Below are 20692 nucleotides of genomic sequence, written 5' to 3'. Positions count from 1 at the left end.
CTTTATAAAATATGAATAATTTTTATGAAATAAAATATGAATTATCTTTATGAATTTTAATTTAAGTAATTTCATGTACATATATATATATATATTTACGAATACATAAATGTAAGTGCGGAAAAATCGGGAGAACGGTATAAATATCATATTTTTAAACGCAGGTGGCAACCCTATTAAAAAATATATCCTTTCTGCACATCTAGAGGCCAAGCCTTTTCATTCGACACCTCTTTTGTGAAAATCGGGAGATCGGTGTATATATCATATTTTTAAGCACAGGTGGCAACCCCATTAAAAAAATATTGTCGTTTGAAGTGCAAAACCGCTTATCAACAAAATGCAAAACCGTGGTGAGTGGATATTTCCGAACCCTGGTTGAAACACTTCTTTTGAAATAGCGTTAGAAGTTTGAAGTGTGGCCAGAATGCAGAAAAGCTTGTTAATTAATGGAAAGCATATTCATCGCAATTACCAAGAACTTCACGTTGAACACAGGAGTGGGTATTTGTTTAAAAATCAGTCAAATGTTGGATTTATCGTCTTTGATGAAAGTATCTTTAAACATATTTTTTCTCAAGCTATATAACCGATTTGTCAGTTTGCAGCCTTAAAAATCCCCACTGATACTTGATCTTTGATGGCCGTGAAATGGAATATAGCCTTTGAATAAAATGTTTTTCATTTTTAGGTTCTTTTTGGACTAATTTTAAAATAAAATCGGCACACAAACAATTAATTTTTAAGCAGAAAACAAACACTGACTTCAATTCTCATATAAAAATTTAGGAGTATCGTTAATTTCTTCATGATCCAATGATGCGATCTAAACCAAATTAGTAGAATTATAGAAATGGACTAACGTGGTCTAAAGTTATGCGGTAACATATCGTCGTTTAGAGTACAAAACCGCGTATCGTCATTCTGCAAAACCGCGTAACTGACTTTGGCTGCCAAAAATTGGATTTGCTCCCACAAGCTCTTGGCTCAATCCTTATCCATTCGTCCTGAAATATACTAGCCAGAAATGCGATTGCTGTATAAAAAAGAGAACCATTTTGAAATATGAGTGTTTTTGCTCTCTAGAAAATAATTTACATAATTCACATACGCGGTTTTGCATTTTGCTGATACGCGGTTTTGCATTTTGTTGATACGCGGTTTTGCACTTTAAACGAATATATATATATATATATAAAATATTCCGACGAATTGATAACCTTCTGCTTTTTTGAAGTCGGTTAAAAAAGGAACCATCCTCTTTAATTTTAAACCATGTTTTCAAAAAAAAATTATTTTTAAATAAAATTATTATTAGAAATGAAAAACATTAATTTTATGATTATTCTATTATATGTACGTAAGATAGATATTAATGAAATTTTAAAAGATTCTTTGGCAAAATTTTCAAAATCTGGTTTTACGTCAGTTGAAGCCGTTCGTAACAGTAAAAAATGTCCAACAGCAAAATTCATCTATGCTGTCACAAGAGGAAAATATCCAAAATATTTAGTACACAGAACAGAAAATTTGCAGAAACTGCAAGTGATACGAACAGGTGATAGACATTTTAGACATAAAAATGAAACCGTAAGAAAACAAATCCTGAATTCTTATCCTGGCACAGTCCACTGACTAAACGAATAATTACTTACTTGTCACAAGTTTAATTAGTCGCATTTTACTATTTTAACTTCCAAACCATCAAATTCGATTTTAGGATTTGCGTAAATTCCAACCAGCTGTTTTTGATTAGCTGTTTTCTTGTTGGCAAATTGCAGTTTGCAAAAATTTTTCCACCAGAAACTAGCAGATTTCCCTCAAAATGAAATGCCATTTTGATCTTTCAATTTCCCCTACTTTGCAAGTTTTTTGCGTACACGAACACAAAAAGCTGATAGTTTTTATAACTTACAATGATTATCAGGTACGCGAATGCAACTAATTGCGAGCAGTATTTTGACTTACGAATTGTAGAGTACAAAGACTCACAGTTATACCTATATTTTATTTTTATATTTTAAATCTGATACTTGATGCCGGAATTCTGGTACTTGTTGCCGGAATTCAAGCAATCACAAAGCTTTATGTTGCATTTCCAGTGCCTTATTTTCTTTTCATTCCACAAACTCTAACTCTTCTTCGCTTTTCTTAAAAAGGAGTATTTCAGATATTGTAAATTTATCCTCAATTATTTTACATAAAAAAGGTTTATGGAGTACTCAAACGTACATTTAAATAATTTCAGATCGGCAAATATTTCTTCAAAATCTGCTTTTAAATCATGTGCAATATTTTTTTTCTAGCCATAGAAAATTATGAAATATTCTTTTTTTGAGATCATGAATAAAAAGACGTAGTTTACCTTTGCAAGACGTAGTTTAGCTTCAAAACTTTAAATAATTTTCGACAAATCAAAAACATTTTTATTCTCTCCTTGTAGAGACCAATTCAAGTTTTGCAAATGTTCCATCATATCGGTAAAGAACATTAGGTCAGAAAGCCAATTCTAGCCATAGAAAATAATGAAATATTCTTTTTTTGAGATCATGAATAAAAATACGTAGTTTAGCTTTGCAAGACGTAGTTTAGCTTCAAAACTTTAAATAATTTGCGACAAATCAAAAACATTTTTATTCTCTCCTTGTAGAGACAAATTCAAGTTTTGAAAATGTTCCATCATATCGGTAAAGAACATTAAGTCAGAAAGCCAATTTTCATTCTCCAATTGCGATGAGCTGTATGAGCTTTACAACGATATGGACATAGTGCAGCGAATTAAAATACAGCGGCTCCGCTGGCTTGGCCATGTCGTTCGAATGGACACCGACGCTCCAGCTCTGAAAGTATTCAACTCGGAACCCGCTGGTGGTAGCAGAGGAAGAGGTAGGCCCCCACTGCGATGGAAAGATCACGTGGAGAAGGACTTGGCTCCACTTTGCGTTTCCAATTGGCGTCAGTTGGAGGAGAAACGACTGGCGTGCTTTACTGAACTCGGCCAAAATCGCTTAAGCGCCAAAAAAAGAAAGAAGAAATTGCGGGTAATGTTCCGATCTCAATTTGCGTGTGTGTATATAAAAGGACTAAAATAAAAAAAAAAAACACACAATGGAAAAGAACGCCCAGCAAAGAAATATGTATTTTAAAAATTAAAAAGAGCCAACATGTTCTAAGCAAAGAGAAAGTAAAAAGAGCCGCACTTTGCTACGCAAACAGCCGCATTTGGCTCAAAGAGCCGCGTTTGCTCACCGTTGTAACAGGCCAACCTAATATTCACGCACGCCGGCAGTTTACTGTTAAAAATTTCTCATACACATACAACTTGTATGGGATCAACCAAAATTTACCGGCGTGCGTAAAAAGCTAACTCAAATTCCAAGATTTGTGTTGCGTGACATTTCGATTTGACGTTTGTGCTCATTTGACATTTTGGCGCGACTATGAATTAAAATTTTGGAACAAATGGAGAATAGCTCCGATTCTCAAATAAAAAAAATAAATATTGGAGTCGATAGAGATGATCGAGCTGAACATAACGGTATATTTATTTCTTGCGGCAACAACTGCAGAAGTTATTAAGAGTCAAAGTTCAAATTAAACACTTCCTTAAATCAAAATTTTTTGAAAACGAATGCATGGATTTTAAAAATTTTGATCTCATTTGATAGGAAATTGATTCCCTTTAATTTGATGTGAATATAGTCCTCCCTAAGTGGAAGTTTCCTTTCTGTGTTGCCGCAGAAGAGAAGCGGAATTCCTTTCTGCGTACATTAATTAGATATTTGTGAAAACTAAACAAGGTGTATATAAAGTATGTATATCAAATTAAAGGGAACTAAATTTCCTATCGATTGATTTTCTAAATTTTTCCCATTTTCTTGGTGAAAATTCGAAACGAAAATTTATTTGTAATTTTTCTCAATGATGGTCATTTTTAATATTGTTTTTAGCCATCTTAATCGAAAGATCAGCTTTTTTTTTTAATAGAAATCATTAAGATAACAAAGGGCCTTTTTTATTTTTCCGAGTAATAAAACGTTTTACAGTGCGCTATTGACATATATATATTTCTGATTAAAAATTAGACTTAATAAATTTTACTACATTCATCTATTTTTTTTAGTATTTCCTTGACGTTTTTCCGGGGTTGAGTTAAAGTTTTGTTAAGATTTGTTTATAAAAAGCAAGAAAAGGGAAAAAATAATAAGCCGTCCTCCCAATTTCACATTTACAAATTTCCCTGTGCATTCGGTTTCACATCACATATTTGATGCTCCCACTTTTACATGTCCATAAATTTTTGTGATTTGGATCCGCTTGCTTTGTTGTCAGTGAAAGCAAAATTAAATGGAAAAAGGCGTTTAAATGAGTAATTATTTTCCACTGCAGTATATTTTTAAATATTACTAATATTATTTAAATAGAAATTTTTGGGTGCTAGTTTTGACATTTCTGAATTGGTATTTTTAAGTAATTTAGTTAAGTAAATTTTAGTTTTAAAAAGTTCATTGTATACTGTTTTCATGAAAAAAAATGAAAATCTTTTATTTTTCGAGCTTTAAAATACCTGATCTCGTTTTCGAGATATTTGATTCACAAACCACTTAATTTTACACACTGTGCGCCGCCTATCATGACGCTTACCTAACTACTATGATGCATTACATATATACATATATATAGAAAAACGTGCAAATATGATTTTATACAAGTATACACACTAACATACAAAAAGAAAATACTAGGCCCGAACAGTTGTGCATAGCATTTAAAATGCTTTAGAAGGGGCAAATTTGAGTTTCGTTTCGATACCGGAATTTTAGCCTAAAGCATGATCACAAGAAATGAATAAGATACACTATCGGTTAAATTATAAAAAATATGACAATATTAGTGTCAAATAAAAGTTAGTCGGAGGTATTTGAACAGAGACATATTTTCGGGTTGTCATCCTGTCAAAATTTTAAAGTTATTTCACAATATCCATTTTCATAATTTTTCCGTGAGAATACCTTCTCTAGAGAAATTTTTATTAAACATGCAACAGTTTTATTAAACTACATACCAAACGTTTTACTTTTTAGAAAAAAAAGCTTTAAATTTATAAAAAAAAGAAACGTTGAAGCTACAGAAATTTTTTGTAAGTAATCTTGAGAACATACAAATTATACGAGTTTTGACAAACGGCACTAGAAAGTTTAAAACATGTTATAACCCATTTTGAGTTTATACTTTAGTATGAAAATAAGTGTTCAAGAACTTCTTTTATTTTTAGGGATCGAAGACTTTAAAAACAGCTACCTATGATTCTGTTCGGCGCACAGTGCGTAATTTGGGCGATTTAAGGGAAGGAAATCGAAAATCGAAGCTGGTAAAAAAAGTTCTGAACGATATATGTGCGTATGGATGTCTGATATAATAGAAAATCGGTCTTCACTTGTTTGAAGATGAGCGGAAAGAATGCTGACCTTGTTTTTATGAACGATAATCTCCAATTTTCCGGACTTTATCAATCAGTGGTCGTATCCGTAGGAAATGTCCTAACGAGATTCGTTATACACATGTAAATTTAAGTAAAAACATAATTTTGCAATTTTAAACGTCATCCTTACATACCAATTGCGCTCCTTTAGATTTGAAAAAACGGGATTTCACTTTTTTCATATAAGGATATAAATTGCGTGTCGGCGTGTATCAATCGGATGTATTCAGGAACCTTTAATCGATCATCTGTATATCAAGGGCCAATACAGCGTTGCCGAATTGCCGATTTCGTCGTAATTTTGACGTTTTTTTAGCTCAATGACTATTTGACGATTTTTCCCCCATAATGACGATTTTTATACCTTTCATGAGCATGAAATGGTATTATAACTTTGGTCCGATGTTTGTAAGTACCAGAACAAAAAGAGATAGACCCATGAAAATGTATACTTATATGATCAGAACGTCGAGCTGAGTTGATTTAGCCATGTCCGTCTGTCCGTCTGTCCGTCTGTCTGTCTGTTTGTATGCAATCTAGTCTCTCAGTTTTCGAGATATCCGGATCAAATTTGGTAGGTGGGTGTATTTTTATAATGTATTAATCATTTGTCGGAACCGGAAGAATCGGACCACTATAACATATAGCTCCCATACAACTGATTGTTCAGATATGAGATTTTTCATTATAACTTCTCCATTTATGCAGCTACGAACATGAAATTTTGCAATACTTGCACCCATTATCAACAGAATACTTACAGTGAAAATTACAAAGATCGGGTCACTATAACCTATAGCTCCCATACAACTGATTGTTCAGATATAAAATTTTTCGTTATAACTCCTCCATTTATATAGCTAGGACCATGAAATTTTGCGCTATTTCCACTCATTATCAACAGAGAAAATAACAAAGATCGGGTAACTATAACCTGCAGCCCCCATACAACTGATTGTTCAGATATGAGGTCTTTTATCATAACTCCTCCATTTATGCAGCTAGGAACATGAAATTTCGCACCATTTTCACTCATTATTAACAGAATACTTACAGTGAAAATAACAAGGATCGGATGACTACAACATATATCTTCCATACATCTTATTGTTCAGATATGGGATTTTACTGTAAAACTCCTTTATTTGAACAGCTAAAACCGATAAATTTCGTAAGATATTTTATAAATAATAATACAAAGTCTACTGAGAAAATCGTCAAAATCTATGCTGTATAAGCTTTATCTCCTATAGCACTGATTGTTAAGATACCAGTTTTTGCCATATATCTCCTTTATGTACGAAACTAAACCCAATAAATTGTGTTACCGGTTTACATACCGATCACATAGCGGTGAAAATCACTTAGACTGGTGTCATATAAAGCATATCTTCCATACCTCTGATTGTTTAGATTCGATTTTTTATATAAGTATGTAACTCCTCTATCGATGTATGCAGATGTATTCAAAAGCAGTAATCTGTCAAAGTAAAATTTGCAGATGTTCATCAAAGGTATGAAGCCTTCGGCATAGCCGAAGACAGCGCTGCTCTTACTTGTTTATTTTAGTTTTTCCACTAAATCACATATGTACATACATTTGTATGTAAAAAATCTGTTACAGGAAAACGTAATCCAAAGTACAATCATGCATTTATCTAGTTTTGTTCTACAACCGTGCTTTTAGTTATATTAAATTTGTTCTAGAATTGTAACTAAATAGTTAATTTGCACTACTGACACTGTTTTGAAAGAGACAGAAAAGTAGGAGAGGGAATTTGTTCAGTCAAAATTATCTATCAGTTAGTAAATGCTAATGTTGCACTAAGGGTCCTTACATCCATTTTGGTAACTTGCTGGTTGTATTAACTGTGAACGTCCTTTCCGTTTTCTTTTGCTAGTCTGGTAAACTATGTTTATAAACAGCGGATTCGCAGCTTTTTTCCTAAAAAAAATACATTATAACAAAAAATTTAAGAAATTTTACTTACCCAAATGCGTTATGCCTTTCGGCAGCGGGCGCATTTAAAATTGAATAAATGTCGAACAGCTGATTGCAGTTTACCAACTACCAGACAAATTATTAAGCTTCCTTCACAATAATTCGGTAACCGGTACACCGATAATAAAATAATTTTACTCAAACAATATATATATTCCGATCTAAAAATAATGATTTTCAAGAATTCTACAGATTTCTACGAATAGTTGTTTTTTCCCCATATAAAATACATGAAAAAGTTTAAGCGCTTTGAGCACTCTCTATTTTTTTATTTCAAAATTAAAAAAGTAGGAGTATATTTTTTTCGGTTTAACGATCCTAGGGGGTGGCGACATTAAAATTCCAACTTTACTTTTTTACATGCAATTTTGGACCACTCTAGTGTACACTGATTTGTGGCGTGCGCCTTGAGGTTGTCACACAAAGAGGAGGGACCTAAAGTTTTACGCCGACACCGAACGGCGGTTCCCATTGCCCGCCGAGGGGCGACCGATATTGGAAAAATTTTATGTTTTATTTTTTTATGTTGGTCGGAAACTCGGCTCGAACCAGGCCTGCAGAATGATGGTGCGCACCAGGGATGAAAAAGTAGGTACAATTGTACATTTTTCCGACGTTTGATGACTTAAAGGGACATTAGGTACAGTCACTAGATTTTAGGTAAAATCATCTTTTGATCAGATGCATTATTAGTTTTTTTTCTTTACCGTGCTAATATATTTACTTGTAGGTACGGGAGAAGTTTCGCTTTCATTTTGAAGAATAAACAATTCTAGAGAAAAGTGGTCAAAAGGAAGACATACAAAAAAGACTAAAAACTGGCCTTGGTTTGAATTAGATCAGAATAGGCCTTCATTGTCAAATGGAACTAAAAAATGGTATTTGGTTTGCTTAGATCAGAATAGGCCTTCAGGTGTGTACATGCGCTGCTAAGGCGGCTATTTGTAAGTTTTTGGCCCATAATATCATCGATAAAGGTAGGGATAAAGGAAAGAAAGTTGTGTCAAAATAAGTCAAAAAATTTTGTTGTCAAAATATTACATTGTGAAAACCAGCCTTTATTCATCCATACAGCAGTGTCTAGGATGTCTTCAAATTTCATATTTTTAGATGAGAACTACAGCTATTTGACCCATACTCGCTTTTTGATTTCTGGAAATATATTTAAAATGCTTTCGAAGTTACTTACGGCACATTGATTATATTCTCTAGATTTGCTGCACCTATTAAAAGGAATCGAATAAATTAGCCAACTTCCTGTTGTTTTATAAAAAGCTGGATAAAGAAGTATACTTCGCAAAGTGTGTTTTTTGTCTTTTTCGCGAATATTTTTCAGTAGTAAAAATTTGACAAAAACAATGCTTCTCCGATTCCCATTAGACTATAGTCTATAGATATAGGCTCAGTTGAAAAACCTAATCATGTTTAAAGTACATATATCTTTTGTATTCATGTTTTAAATAAAATTTATAAAAAAAAAAACTACAAATGAGAGATGTAACTTTTTTTAGGTACAATCTGTCTCATTTAGGTACATTTATTTTGCGATATTAGGTACAATCTGAAATTTCCATTTTTCATCCCTGGTGCGCACTGCAACACCACAGCAGCCTCCTAGGTCTTAATGCAGGACCCTAAATAAACGAGGTCAAATAAACGTGGTTGTTCTTATAGGAATTAGAGTTGGTCTTGAATAATATAATAATAGATTAGTGCTTACTCATATGTTAGTGTTTTTACCAGCTTCTCATGCGATTTGTGGCGTGCGTTGATGTTGCCAAACAAAGAGGAGGGACCTACAGTCTTACGCCGACTTCGAGCGGCGATTGTATTTTTATGAGAAGTTGTTTTTCATGGCAGAAATACACTCATAGGTTTGACATTGCCTGCCGAGTGCGACCGCTGTATTTTTTTTGTGATATTGCTTTGACCAGGGATTAAACCCAGGCCCTGCGGAGGAGTAGCGCGCACTGATAGCCACTACACCACAATGGCCACCTGGTCTTGAAACCCTCCGCAAATAGCCTAACTTTCTGGTAAAATTTTAGAGCATTTTTCTTGTTGGCCACCATTTTAGTCTCTACGCTATTCAGCTTCTTATATCGGTCCCACATAGATCGCGTTGCGAACAATCGCATTGTAGGCGGAATTTCTTTTCTTTGCACTTTCGTGACATTGACATAGCACCAGCCGCGTGGCTTGGTGGATGTTTTTCAGTCCCTAATCGGACGTTTCGTCGTAAAGGCTGAATGCTCCGATGGTGGAACCAAAAACCCCTTCCCTGCCCGCCCTGAGCGATCCGAGCGCCCATAGAAGACATGCTTGAACTCCTTGTCCTAATCTTCCATTAGGGCGTACGCGAAGATGAGCAAGATGTGTAGAATCTTGCTTTGATGCGGACTGCCTTGCCCCGTCCATCGCATTCTTGGGTAGCGTTGATGTCAGTCTTTTCGTGTATTCCAACGACATGAACAAGCCAGCGGAGCTGCTGTAATTTAATTCGCTGGATATGTCTACGTCTTTGTAAAACTCATACAGCTCATCGTTTCATCGTCAGCGGTACTCGCTGTCGCATACGCGTAAAGGCCCCTAAGTCTTCCGCAAAATCTTTCTCTCGAATCACCCAAGAGCCGCCTAATCGGATGTTGTCATTGTCCATGCGTCTGCGCCATGTACCAGCACGCGCATGATGAGTTACTTATAGAGTGTGCTTTTCGTACGTCGAGAGAAAACTGTACTTTTGAATTGTCCAAAATAGCACTTATTGGCAAGAGTGTTTCTGCGTTGGATTTCCATGCTGACATTATTATTGGTGTTATGCTGGTTCCCAAGTAAACGAGGTACTCTACTTTCTTGAAATTATAGCTGTCAAGAGTGGCGTCAGTGGCAAGGCGCGACTGCGCTGACTGTTTGTTTGAGACAGGAAATACTTCGTCTTGCCTTCGATGACCACCAGACCCAATCGCTTTGCTTCCGTATCCAACTTGGAAAAGACATAACAAACTTAGAGGTTCTTGTTACCGATGATTTCGATGTTATCGGCGTACGCCAGCGATTCCACGCTCTTATAAAAAGTTGTTCCTGAGCGGTTCAGCTCAGCTGGAGCTCTTATTATTTGCTCTTACATCAGATTAAAGAAATCACATCAAAGGGAGTAGGTCTGTCTGAAACCCCGTTTAGTAGCAAACGGATGACTCTTTTATATCTAAAGAACTTTTACAATGTCGACTGAGAACTTTTACAATTCCTTAGAAGTCTCCATGTGAGTTATTTAAAGATAAAAATCGCCTTTTCGTGTCGTCATCTGGGACACAGGAAACATAAAAACTACATACTTAATACGAGTAGAATAGGAGTTTTAATTTCTTAGCAATGAGCTTACATAGTTAGGTATCACATCAATCGATCTAATTAATACATGAAGCACATTTAGTCCCACTTGAAAAAACATCGATCATAAACTAAAAATGATAACATCGCCAATCAAAAAATTGAACAACTTTCTTTAGTTGCGTTTTGGTTTTCACCGAAGAAGACCGAAAAACAAACGCTAATTTAAAATTTAGTGATAACATTTGTATATTTAATTTATGGCATACACCCATTAAAAAGATTTTCACCGATACTTTCGCTCATAAAACACTATCTACAATTAGATATTCGGCAATAAGCCACTCCGTATGGCCTGGGTTCGATCCCTATTCCGAGCAATATCTAAGTTACAAATAGATTTTTCTAACAGTGGTCTCTCCTCGGCAGGCAATGGCAAAGCTCCGACTGTATTTCTGCCTTGAAAAAGCTTTTCATTAAAACCATTCGCTGTTTGGAGGCGAAAATTGTTGGTCCCTTCATTTGTTTTATAACATTACGACGCAGACCTCAAATTGGAGGGGAAGCTCGGCCAAAGACAAAAGGCAATAATGTAAGCGCCAAAGTATTATTATTACTATTAAAGGGAATGGAATGCTTATATTTTTATAAAGATACACACACATAAAATAATATCAATGGGTTGTCTAAGAACAAGCATAGTTAGATAGCCCCATTACATTATAGGCACATACATACTTATGCACTTATTTAGTGGCCTAAATTGGTCTATTGTCACTTGACATGTTTGGCGCATGCGATTTGGTATTTTGGGACTTTGGACATGTGAAAATAAAATTTATTGATCAATGGTTTTTAATTTATAACATGCTATATACATTCATATACATATACACACTAAGCTGTCGGTTACTACATGTTACAGTGTTAAATGATAGTCTACAAAAAATTATAAAGAATTAATTGTATTTGCGTGGATTGTTTATTGTCTGAATTTAACGAACTCAAACCTTCAGACGTAATTGGGGAAAATTTAACACGCTTAATGGACTTAGTTTTGACGTGAAAGGCATTGCCCCAACAAAAATATAATAAGTGTCGTGTAGACAGTATACGAAAGATCGCGTACTTATCAAACAGATTTTCTTATTTTTTATTGTAGTTCTTGGAATATTTTTTATGGAAATTTAATTTTTTAAGTTTATGCAAACTTAAATACTGATGTCGTCAACGTATGTTTCGTAAAACGTATAGAGGCGTTATTTCCGGATTAGGAATGGCAGCGATTAATCATTTGATTAAATTAATCGACTGTTTTTGTCCAATTTACGATTTAATTGTATCGTAGTTTTATGTTTCATTAATCGATTATTAATCGATTAATTGTAAAATAATCGTAAACATATTTTCAAGAAATATGAATTCTGTAGATGTCTAAAATACATCCATCAAACATTCTTTTTTTGCTAGCTCTATCAACTTTACTTGAGCCGAGGCTCACAAAAATTCATTTCAAAGATCCATTAGCATTGGCCTCAGTAGTGAAGTTCTTGCGAAATGAAATAATGTGCGCAGATGTTCTTATGGAATTGGGTAGCGAGTAGTGTTGCCAGATTTTATTTTCAGCCTTAACGGGCAAACGCAACGGACGAAGACAACGGAAGAACTAAGTGCAGAAGGACCTGTCCGCACTTGGGATGAACAACTGGCACAAATCCGCAATGGAGAGAGGCAAATGGCGAAATGTTTTGGTCTCGGTCCAAACCGACAAACGGTTGTGGTGCCAAATAAGAAGAAGAAGAAATAAACAAATATACGTTACGAGAAACACCATTCTGTATTTAGGGATTATTATTTTGACCGCAACTTTAAATGTTTGAAGTATTAAAGTTTTTCAAAAAACCTAAAAATGCAGAAAATATCATTCCGGAGTGGCAGCAAAATCAATGAAAATTTAATTCTTTTAAACATGCTCTTGGGCGTACAAGTTTTGTGATGTACAGCCTGGCTCCCATTTTCTTTTTTAAAATTTCCAAAAAAAATTAGTTTTCATTCACCGTCTCTATACATATGTGGCAAAATTCGCCAAGTGCAGCAGGAAAAAGTTTTATGTCAGCATTTTGTTCAAACTCCAACACATTGTTGCTATTGTTACTGATAACCAACGTGTAAAAGATTTTTTTTTCTGTCGCGGTTTTTAGACATGTTAATTTCAGCTCTTTCTCTTAAAGTCACACGTTTTCTTAAAATTCTTATCTCATGTCACACTTATGATTGACAAAAATTGCTGAACTATTAGAACTTCGGAATAGAATGTCGGCCGCTGTGGTGTAGTGGTAAGCAGTTCGCGCTTTCACTCACCAGCACCTGGGTTCAAGCCCTGGTCAAAGCAACATCGCAAAAAGTTTAGAAAAAGGGTTTTTCTTAACAGCGGTCGTCCCTCGCAAAGCAATTTAGGAGCTATGCATTGATTTGTTGACAAGTTTGGATACTTTTTTAACAAAAGTTCCAAAAAAGGTAACATTTAGTACAAACATGTGTGTTAAGCCGTATCACGACGGGTGTCAGATTTATTTAAACGCTTATGTCGAAAAAAATGTTGGGTGTAAAATTTTATTTAGGAACCCGGTAAAAACCGCTAAATCGCGTTTTTTGCTATAAATTTGTTATTTGATATCCGATTTATAAAATCTTGATATTGCCCAAAAGTTATCGCTCTCGACTATAATTACCCATTGTTCAATTTCGGTTTTAAAAACCCATTTGATTTATACCTTTACTAATTAGAAATAAAAAGGTAGGATATATTATATCCAACATTTTTTATTGGAAAATTGTATTCCTTGTAGACCTTTTCGGCGAAATAAACATTATATAAATCGGATATGAAATAAGAAAGTTATAGCAAAAAACGCGATTTAGCGTTTTTTCGGGTGCTTGAAAAAAAATGTTCACACCCAAAATTTTTTCTCGACATAAGTATTCAAGTAAAACTGACACTATGTATGGCTCCTAAATTGCTTTTCCAGTTGGATAATCTTAATGATGCAGATGTAAACAAATTTAATAGCCTTCGCTAATGCAGAAAGTAAATTTGCCATTGGCCAACTACATCCAAAGAAAATTGCGATCAATGGAGTGCAAAAATTGTTATACTTTCTTGTATTCTGATTTCGTATTCGGATTCAGCGGAAAATTCTTCAGAAAAATTCATACAAAAATGTCGCGGTTGGCCAACCATATTCAAAGAAAATTGTAATTAAGCTAGTGCACTTTTTCAGATCTCAAAAACCCGAAATTCGGCAATACCTCAAAAACTGTTCTACTCTCTTACATTTTGATTTCGTATTCGGATTCACGGGAATATTTTGCATTAGAATGCATATAAAAATGTCGCAGGTGCGATAATTTTGTCATTTCTGTAAACTTGTGTGATTGCCCACAAAACTGTAAGGCGGACCAGAGTGCATTTTAGTTTGAAAAACTTGAAGGCCTTTTGCCCATTACAAATTATATAAAAAATTATACCAAAAATTTATAAGTAGTTACTACAAAAAAGCACGGAAAAAGTTTTAGTAGGTGAGCAATTTTTGATTCTCTATCATAAGTGTGACATGAGATAAGAATTTTAAGAAAACTTGTGACTTTAAGAAAAAAAACTGAAGTTTGTGTGTCTAAAATCGTATAACTCAACAAAAACCGCGGTAGAAAAAACTTCTTTTACATAGTGGTTACCAACAACCATAGAAAAAACGAGGTGGAGTTTGACCTAAAATTTTTTCCTGGTACGCTTGCCGAATTTTTCCCCACATATAGCAAATTACAATAATAATAATAGATTGGCGCTTACACATACGTTAGTGTTTGGCCGAGCTTTGCCTCCGATTTGTGGCGTGCGCCTTGATGAAGTCACACAAAGGGGAGGGAACCTACAGTTTAACTCCGACTCCGAACGGTGATTGTATTTTTACGAGAAGCTTCTTTTCATGACAGAAATTGGCCCGGAGGTTTGCCATTGCCTGCCGAAGGGCGAAAAGTAAAAAATTAGTTTGTAAGCCCGTGCGATAACCATTTTTCGCGATAAGCGCAATTTTCAAAGGCCTTTTCAACCAGGGCCAGCTCACGAATGACGTTGAGTCGAAATAATTCGATGGGCATTATAAAGTTGGCCAAATTTTAAAATTTACTCAGTTTAACCTTATGTGGACTTTAGCGATTATTCCTTTTCCTAATAGATTTATTCAAAACCTGTTTGACTATTTAGCCCTTTATTTTGTATCTTGGCATATTTTTTTACCTGATTTCGCCACAATTTAAAATTTTCAAATTCCATCCCTGAAATGTGCCTGTACGAACATACACTTAAACACTATCCGTGGCAATAAGAATATGGCTAGCTTTTAACCAATTTCGTTTTAACTCATAATTTCTTTTAGGCGTAGATAACGGTTAAGTGATATACATATCTCTTCAGAAGCGTTTATGTACTTGTAGTGTCTATCATTTAGAGAATCTCTCCTATCTCGTCGTTTATTTGTCGATGAGTTCCCTTATTGAGAGTAGAAGTGTATGTGTGTGTGAGCTTGAGTTCAGTGGGTTGAGTTGCATCTGCACATAGTCTTTTGTAGACTACACGCCCTAACTGGCTGACCATATCAAATATTACCACGGCCGCGCACTTATCGCACATGGAGGGCGTCCAACTCACCGCAAAACCCCAACCACACTCGCAGCGAACGAATCGCTTCTGCGTACGAAAGCTTAGGCAAAAAAATACAAAAATTGCGTGATTTTGACATGAAGGACGTAATGGACATCCAATTACGAGTGTACTATATTTAGATAGTACATACAAACATACATATTTGTAATTTACATTTGTAGATATATTTAGTGCAACAACTGTAGTCAAGCGTTTACCGAATCGGCTACGGTGCCGATGTCTTCATATCTAAAACGATTCTAATCCGAAGTGTAATCCCAGTGTAGAAAAAGTGTACCAAGCGAATCACGTTCGTTAGATATTGACTTATTAAATACATGTATGTGCGTAAATATATATAGTACATATATATGTGTGTGTGACTGAAGGCTACTAAAAAAAAAAAGAATTAAGTAAAAAAATAATATCATAAAAACAAAGGAAAGATCAAAAGTATGTGGAGCGGATGTACCGCACTCAGTGGCACCACAGCGACTCGTGCGATCTGTGTCACATTGTGAGATACGCGGCGAAAAGTGCTAGCGACGAAACGGCACAAAGTTACAATATATATGGTGCTAAACAATAGATATCAGAAAAATTAAGAAGAATGTGAAATGATAAATTAAGAAGTATTGGTTCAAAAAGGCTGGAGAAAACTGATTTTAGTGCAAAGTTATAAATATAAATGAGTAAATATAAAAGTTTTCGAATTTTTAAAATGTAAAAATACATAATTAAATATTTTAAGGTGAGTGACAAAAGGCAGTATTTTTTGTATAAAAGTGTGTTTAAAAAATAAATTATTGACTAATTTTGGATTTATTTCACTCTATTAAAGACGCGGTGAGTTTTTTATTTGGTGATGGCACAAGGTATATATACATTAGACCGTATCGAAAAAAAGTTCGCCGTACACTAGAGCTGCAAAACTATCGATGGTTGGCCAATTCGATGTTTTCGATAGTTTGCATCAAGACCATTCGATGTTTTCAATAGTTTGGACCAAAATTGGAAAATTGCCTAGACGATGTTCGCATGAGGCGACTTTACAGGCAACTTTTAGTTGAAAGCAACAAGTTTCTTGCTTTCCTTTTGACATTTTCGTTGTTTCCATTTAAAGAACCAAAAACTTGAATTCAACAGAATTTAAGCGAGTAAAAGCAAACACAATAGAGCATGAGCAAGAATTGCTTTTAAGAAATTGGATCATGTAAATCGGGTGTTATGTTGAATATAACATAGTATCCACATATTTTTTCAACTAAACAAGGTTTATTATTTTATTATAACAAAATAGGAACATTACAATTCGCATTCATTGCGCAAAAGTAAACTTTAACATTAAAGGCACACAAAATAAATAAAGCTTATATAAGACATCTTCACCAAAGCTAAATAATTTTAATAGACTTGGTTATACAGAAAAATTATGGGGTCACCCAATACGAGATCATGTTTCTGAACAAAAAATTGTTTCAGACAATACGAGAACATTGTATTAACACAGGTGCGGACCCTGCAGCATTTCTTGGAGGGGGAGGGGAAATTTTTCAACATACGCATATGGTGTATATAAATTTAAAAGTCACCGCAATTTAGAATTTTTAGAGTTTTGATAGTTTTTAATTTTTTGAAGTTTCCCCTTTTTAATAACTTGAGTGGAATTCCAAAATTTTCTAAACTATCAAAACTTTGTGAATTTGAGAAATTTTAGTAATTCCCAATAATTCAATTAATTCAATATAATGATGAATACTGCATTTCTAGAAATTTTTTATTTTTCAAAAATGTTGAGAATTGTAGGAATTCTAACGAATTTTTCTAAGTAAAAGTGTCGAATATACAAAATTGATCAAACGAAATTAAAAGTTTTCGAATGTTGAAAACATTTTCATATTTCGTCGTTTTTGAAAATTAAAAAAATTTTCGTAATTTTTGAAGATTCAAAAAATTTTTGGACGTTGATGTTTTAAAAATTTTCAAAACATTTAAAATTCTCAAACTTTGTTATATCAATACAAAATTTTGGAAAAGTTCAGAAAAGTGGCACAATTTTGGAATTTTTCAAATATGTTAATATCTTTTAGAATTCTAAGAATTTTCTATTTTTTACATACGAGTGCATGAACATAAGAGACTTTCGACAATTTGTGATGTTTCACATTTCTACATTTTAGGATGGATTTTAGGATAAATAAAATTCTCGAAATTTTGGAAAATATAAAAATTTCTAAAATCTCAATAATTTTGTACATTTCAAAATATTCTCATTTTACCAAAAATTCTAGAATATTCCGGATTTCGAACGTTTTTGAAATTTTGGAAATTATCCTAAAAATAAGAAATCTCAAGATATTTAATAATATTATAAAATTCAAAATTTAGGAATTTTCGTTGTTTTCTGAACCTGTGAAAATATTCAATATTCAATCATTTCCCAAATTTCCCCTACCTGTGTCCGCCACTGATTAACAAAAATTATTGGCTCAATCAATACAAGACAACTGGGTAAGCCAATAATTTTTGTTAATGAACAGAAGTCGATCCACATTTTTTACTTTATCCTTCTTTACTGAACAGGCGTTTCGACTCTGTTGATGTTGCCGGAATGCAAAAATACCGCAACGAACAAGCTCTAAGGGGCTCCATATTCACATTGTGCTGCACAAAAAAAGTTAAACAATATTATTGGATGAAATCGTAATGCACTAAATTCAACATATTACACATTACCTTCCAGTACTCCTGCGGATTACTTTTTTGATCAACATTTGCCATTTCAATATATTGGCGAACACATACAATGGCATCTGCTCTGCTTGATTTTACTTTGTTGGCGATTTTGTTGCTCCAAAATGTAAGAAGTGATTGTTCTGATTTAGATGCAATGTTTTGTGATGTTGACGGTTCTATCGTGTCGGGCAATTTTTCCTCTGCTTTATGCATACCAACAATTTCGTTTTCTAAAAGCCTTGTGGCTATATCTGCAATGGAGACAGAACGAAATCTCTCCTTCTTGAATCTCGGGTCCAAAAATGTTCCCAATCTTGTCGCTCCTCGTATGTTGACATTCTTTTTTTGAATCGTTCGATCATGAAGGTGTATGCATTTAATGATTCTTGAGTTTTAAGTTTACTTTTGGAATTTTCTAAACTGTGCAGGATACCACAACCTGGAGGAATTATTACTGAAATCGTTACCGAAGAGCTCGATGATGATAACACAGTCGCTTTGTCAATAGGTGAAAGGACTTCGCTTAGGTCTGTCAATATGTCAATCTCATCCGCTGTCAAAGAAGGTGGAGCTTTTGATGTGTTCAGAAGTACTGAGGAAATGACATCATTTTTAATTAAAATTCTCTCTCGCAGTTTTCCGCGATGTCACTGTGACCCGGCACCTAAATAGGAGAAGTGCCTTAGAAGTACTTTGACTACGTCTACCGCTTCTTTGATGGCAGCTATTTCCACCTGAAAGACATTGCAGAAGTCCGGAAGCTTTAGTAACCCCACCCTACCCAGTCCTCTCTTGAGGGAATATAGGTAGAGAAGGAGCTTCTAGGGGGCATTTCGGAGGCGCTGTAATCTATGTGTTCAGGGCGAAGTTGCAGCCCCACAGAACTACAGAGTGTTATCACGCGGTTTCGCTTAGCCTAATAGCAGCTCGTGCTGCTACAGTTCTGTCTGCAATATTCTCAGGTACCGTGTTCAACATGACGTTAAGCGCTAGTGTAGGTGTAGTTCCTAATGCTCCACTAACGCCTGTTTTAAAAGCGTTGCTTTCTCTAGCGGGTTCCACCATACAAGGGCTCCAAGAAACAAGCTAAGCTTAAATCTGGTTCCATATAGCTAATGAATTACTTTGGGAGAGAGAACTTACCTTTTAGCGATAGCTCACGTACAGCTGTACAAGACAAGCGATGCCTTTTTTACCCTTTCCTAAATGTTAGGCTTCCACGACAGCTTCCTATCCAGGATCAAGCCTAAGTACTTGACCCTGTCTGAGAGCCGCAGCGAGCAACCCACTTGAGGGAAGGGCCACAACGGGTATCTTGTTCTTCCTGGTAAACAAGACCAGTTCCGTTTTTCTGGGATTTACTGCGAGTCCGCCGTTGATCGCCCACCTAGTTACCTGCTTCATTTAAACTTGAGGTAGAAAAAGGGTGTATAGAAATCGTCCATTGACCAAAAGATCCACATCATCTACATAGGCGATCACCCGACATCCCAGTTCCTCTAGAAGGTCCTTTACAACCGCAATTCAGAGCAGGGGAGGGAGAACACCACCTTGCGGAGTGCCCCTATTGTCTTTGCGCTGAGTGCAGGCGCTCCGCCGCGACAGTTCTGTCACAAAGTAAGCTGTAGATAAGCTTTATTAGGTTGGGGATGTACCCGGGTCTCAAGCACTTCGCAGGTATTATGCCATCGGTCTCCGGCGCCTTTAATGGTTTGAACGAATTTATCGCGCAGGCCATGTGACGATCGTCACACGAAGTACGAAGTACAAGAGTTAAAAAAGAAGTACTGTACTTCCGAAAGAAGTACGGTTGGTCACATTAGTCATGAAAGACACTGTAATCTATTATGAAAATAAGATTTCTGAATCTGACGTTCTGTAAACGCATACAAACTTATTTTCAGCGTAAACTGCAGTCATAAATAGTGCTACTAAATGATCTGTAGTGCGATTCACTAACTTTTAACGATGTGATTTGTCGAATTGTTAGTTAAAGGTTTTTAGCGTTTGCAGTAATAATTATGCGATTCACCAGCTAAAACTTAACCAGCAGACTTTCACTATTTATTTAAATTGATTATAAGTAGCACCTTTGTTAGCTGAAGCGCCAAAATCTGCGAAAAGCTCAAAATGCAATAAGAAAAAAAAAATTAAAAACTTCGGTGGTCATTCTATTGAAGGAAAACATCGAAGCTTCGTCGGAACTTGCTAGTAATTCCAATATTGGTAGCCCAGATAGGTATACCAACTATCGAGGAGGAGCTCCGGTCGCCGAGTACGTTATGACGAAGCTGCAATGATCGTGACCAAACATAGGTCCAAGGAACGCAGCCGTGTGGCTTAGAGTGAACGTGTACTGTTAATCAGTGGCAGCAGCAGCAAGCGTCAGCAATACACCGATAACACAAGTTAATTTTCAGGCACATACATCGATTCCGGG

The sequence above is a fragment of the Rhagoletis zephyria genome, unplaced genomic scaffold (genome assembly GCF_001687245.7).
Source record: "Rhagoletis zephyria isolate East Lansing unplaced genomic scaffold, Rhagoletis_zephyria_1.1 Rzeph_scaffold_00066, whole genome shotgun sequence".
Taxonomy (NCBI): Eukaryota; Metazoa; Arthropoda; class Insecta; order Diptera; family Tephritidae; genus Rhagoletis; species Rhagoletis zephyria.
This window is presented reverse-complemented; position numbering follows the sequence as displayed.